We start from the raw sequence: 5,290 nt of genomic DNA, 5'->3' as shown, positions 1-5,290 counted from the left end.
GTTTATTTGCAGTGCTTTAACACAGGTAACAAAAGATCCAAAACGTTGTTACGATTTTTCTTATTCTAGTTGTTTCGTTTCTTTATTCTTTAAAGTAGCTGATAGATCTTACCCAAGATGATATTGAAGTAATATAGAACGCCTGGATTAAAAGGATTGATACTTAGTACATTTTAGTAGCCGATTATGACGTTGGATGGATGTAACAGCAAACCAAGCTGAATATAACGTTGTTAAATGGACAGATAAAGCTGATTCTGACGCACTTTCTTGAGGCTGTTCTACCAGGTGGTCAGAGTAACGATTTGCTTTGAGATTATCGTGTTTTGTTCGACAAAGTCTATACTTATAGAAAGTTGTGAAACTACACATAACACAGGAGAAGCGACTGTCTTTTAGTGGGTGTGGAAGTACGTGTTTTTCACCTCTTTGGTAATAAAGATCGTTCTTATATTCAACAGTTTTGCCCAGTATCATTATTTTACACACACCAAGAACATTCAGTTAAGTTATTGGATCAGAATGACTCTCTTTAGTTTTTAAACAAATGCGAGTCCGTCTACCTGATAACTCTAAGGAAATCAACAATTTATATATCTAAAAATACCACATGTGAAAATGAAGAAGTATGTATAGCAATATATAAACCACATATTTCATATGGGGATTAATTTCTCAATATTATTCATTTTTTTATACCAGTTATGTGTTGTTATTATTAGACTGACTTTACTAATCTTTCAGAAAATCTAGCTAGTCCTATTTTTAACAAAGCGGATAAAAAAGAAAAACAACACCTTCAATGGATCAAACAGTAACATGAGTGAAAGTATAGAATATATAAAAACATGTTAACCACACTATATGTTTCTTTTAGGAGCTAGATAGATGGGTTTATTAAATACTGGTACGGTTATGCTTTATCCTACATGATGTCCAACAAAATTAGGTCTATACCGAATGATACAGAAGATTTTCTACGTTTGTGTACCAAACGTACACTTTGTATGCGTAACTATAAAGTTAAATGTCACATTTGGTGTAAAGAACAAACAAAACAAACGTCCAGTTTCAAAAGATAATGCGTAAAAGAAAATTGACTTAAATGATTTACATGGTAGTAGATTTTACTTTGTGACAACGGGTTACTTGTATCTTAAATAGACTTGAAATTAAGTGCCAGCCTAAAGATATATACTTGAACGTTTCACGTAACAGCTCAAGAAAATGCGAAATTTACTTCACTAGACTGACTCAAAAAACAAACACAACAGCAAATGTGGAAGAAAAAAGTAAAAAAAAAAAATATTAATCTATCCGCGAGCAAAACCCTTTGACATATACTTTCTGGCGTGTTCTTTTTTTTTTTTTTTGAAAATATACAAAACACTTTGTTTTTGTCTTCGGAACACTCAAACATATAATTAATATTTTTCATGAAACAATTTTAATAGAATTTCTGGAAAAAAAGTTTCCAAATCTAATTCCATTTTACCCCAGAAACCATTTCAGTATGATCTTTTTTTATATGACAACATTTCATTATAAACGAAGATTTTGTTAAATTTTATGAAAACATAGAACATAGAATCAGTTTTGTTTTCTTTCAATGTACACTAATATACATTTCTTTTATTTTCTTTCATATTTTGTCTATGTTTCTTGAAAATAACACTTCGTCGTGTGTATTACTTATGTTTCTTATGAAAATATACCAGCCATGTATTTTAATATCTTGTTTATGTTTCTTAAGGAAACATCACAACATATACGTATATTACTTTTTATACAAAATCCTTCGAAAAACTCGACTCGTAATCTAAGGGTCGCGGGTTCAAATCCCCGTCACACCAAACATGAGCGCCCTTTTAACCGTGGGGAGTTATGATGTGACGGCCAATTCCACTATTCGTTGGTAAAAGTGTAGCCCAAGTGGTGGGTGGTGATGACTAGCTGCCTTACCTCTAGTCTTACGATGCTAAATTAGGAACTGCTAGCACAGACAACCCTCCAGTAGCTTTGCACGAAATTCAAAACAAACCAAACCAAACATTCGAAAAAACATCTTATTTAATAATCCTTATGAAAAATGTTAAAGTGTTTTGTACATTTTAAACCTCTTGATATTCTGTCTTAAATTATGGAAATTTTCCTTAAGTCCTTGTTTACTTTTCAAAGACATTAATTCAACAGAGATTATCAACATTATAATATCCTACCTTCTAAAAAATCACAAGTTTAAGGTGATCTATTTGCTATCATGCACAAAGGTAAACAACAAACTGTCGTGCTCTAACCACAATGATAAAGTTATAAACTGCTAAGCTATCCGCTGCGCCACCAGAGGGCGTTTGAGATGAACAAGTTATCTTTGTAAATATATAAATTATTACTAATTTTAGAAATAATTACTAGCAGGATACTACGCTTTTACCCAAGAAATATTATTTCTAACAAAATATCTGTGATAACTGCTTATTTCTGTTTTATATTTCTATGTCGCGAAGTTTGGTACCAAAACATGTTTTATCAGCTATACCAATTTCCGCGAAAAATAATTTGTTTTATAATCAAAATATTCCTGTATTTCTGGGAGAATAATTCCAACCACACTGAATTAAGCTGGTGGCTACTGAGTAATCGTTAAAAAGTAATAGCACAAAATTCAGTAACTGAGCAATAAAAAGCAGTTTTTAATCAAACAACACTAATCTGGACTATAAACTTCCAATTTAAATCCTTGGCGAGAGGAACCTACAGAAACTTATTTCAGTTAAATACAGTAGTCAACTAAAGTAAGTAAATGCATGGAATTATCAAACAAGCATTGTGATTACAGAAATGTAAAGTCAGCATTAAACCTCGTAATTAATCTATAAATCCCACTCAATGACAACCTAAAGCTTTAGTTAAGGCGTTTGAATATACTACCAACAACTCGAGACCTTGATGCACAGAGAAGAATTGACATTTAAGCGTTTTAAGATTAACGGATAGAACATCGCATACTCTTCGAGTCTACGCAACATATGTAACTAACAATTCAAGAGAAGACATTGGTTTCTCATTTAGCTGATAACAATATGATTACGGTGCATTTCTCATAAACACCAGAATTAATAAATGTGTTAGGAAAAAAAAAATTGTTAATCCTGTAACTTAAAACTAGTCATCATTTAGAACACCCATGGTTGGGAACCACTGATTTAGAATATGGTACAATACATTAAATAAACAGTATCATAGCGAGAAATGTTAAGACGAGTTCACAGTAAGTCTCATAAAACTAAGAGTAACCTGACTAATAAACCACATTCTTAAATATTAATTTAAATTAATATTTATCATTGAGTTCTCTTCCAAAACAGATTTACAAAGCGAAAGTAATTATATGTATTTATGTAAAGAACTTTCCCCTTGTTAACGACTAACTAATTCTGCTTCCTTCAGATAATCGTATAGACACTTTCTGGAAAAAAAAAAAAAAGAACTGCTAACTATGGGAGAGTGGAAGAGAAAGAAACATATACCGTAGAGAAATGTAAACGTCAGACACCTCTTCGAGTTGCGTATAGCAGTATTCCACGAACTAGAATCCGCCTTTGTTTTCAGTGGAATATGGTGTAAATTATCTGCTAAAACTTTGATTGAAATAACCATAAAAAATAAAATATGTAGTAAGTTTAGGTGAAGATCTCATGTCTATAATTTTCAAATTTTTACTTTTCTGAAGATATTTAAGTTTTGCCTAGTCGAAAGCATTCTCTCTCAATGAAAAAGAACTGTTTACGTTGCGATTGTTTGTTTGTTAATTTCGCTCAAAGCTACTCAAGGACTATCTGCGCGAGCCGTCTTTAATTTAGCAGTGTAAGACTAGAGGGAAGGCAGCTAGTCATCACCACCCAGAGCCAACTCTTGGACTACTGTTTAACCAATAAATAGTGGGATTGAATGTCACATCATAACGCCCCCACCGTTGAAAGGGCGAGCATGTTTGATGCGACGGGGGTTCAAACGTGCGACCCTCAGACTGTGATTCGAACGCCTTAACCCACCTCGCTTACATTGCGTTTATGTGTTAAACTGGACAACTTAGGTTATTATAGCTGCTTGAAGCGACTTAATAAAACAACCAGTATTTTAATTTAATATTCATCGTGACTTCATAATTGTGTGTCAGCTCCTCTTTTTACTTCATACCTTGGTACTGAATATAGAAGAAGCTACATCATAGCAACGATCTCTAGGCAAGAAAACGAAATAATGTTTACTATGGTATGAAAAAAAAGAAAGCGCTGGTGAACACAGAAATGATAATTTATTATTTACTATTTCAAAGGCACGTACAACTCATGCACGATTTTAATAACTTGTGCTGTAAAACACTTTCTACCCAGCAATCATCCTTTTAATTTACTTCTTTCAGTTTTTGAAAATTTGACTTAGATGTTTGAGGTTTTCCTTAGGTGTTTCAGAAACGTTGTCCGTCAAACTATATTACTTATTGAGAGCTTTTGAGAAGGTAGAAGTAACAATCTCAGAATACTTACATTTATATCAGCATGTCAAACTGTTAACATTGATAACAGTAATAATCTCGGAATGCTTACATCGGTAAAAGTAATAATTTTGGAATTTTTATGTTAGTATAAGGATCATATAATGTTTACATTAATATAAGACCTAAAGCGTTCAATTACGTTTTTCACATAACTAGGTACTTGCAGGAAAATTATAACAACTGTGTGTAAGAACTGACCCCTACTTTACGACTTGAAATAATGCAGCTAAGCTCTTTAATAAATATCTATCGTAATGCTAGAAAATAATAAACAAGTTATTGAATCACGCTGGGGAACTTGCGTTCTGACCACTGTGGAGAATCGATTCCTAAATTTTAGAGTTGTAAATCGATAATCTACCGAGAGATAGAAGAACATATAGAACATTTTAAAAATAAAGACGTTTTTCTCAGCGTGTATCTACAAAACGATCAAAATCAATAAACTTTTGTAGTTTTATTTTTTTAAGTTACGAGATGATGGATTTCCCATTTAAACATGACTTTAGTACAGCACGACAGACTAAAATAAAAAGTTCTGTCAGTCATTTATCTGGCTCGTTTAGTAAGCTCCTTCTGTCAAAATATGTTGTTTTCCGTTTTGCGAATCCAAGGTAAGCTTACTATGATGTAGAGAAATACTGAGTTATAGGGACTGGAAAGAACTGACATTTTTTATCAACAGCTTAAAGTAAGAAAAATGGGCCTTTGACGATATCTTTTTCGTTA

Source organism: Tachypleus tridentatus, chromosome 11, assembly GCF_004210375.1.
Source record: "Tachypleus tridentatus isolate NWPU-2018 chromosome 11, ASM421037v1, whole genome shotgun sequence".
In the NCBI taxonomy this organism is placed as follows: domain Eukaryota; kingdom Metazoa; phylum Arthropoda; class Merostomata; order Xiphosura; family Limulidae; genus Tachypleus; species Tachypleus tridentatus.
Note: the sequence above shows the minus strand (reverse complement) of the source record.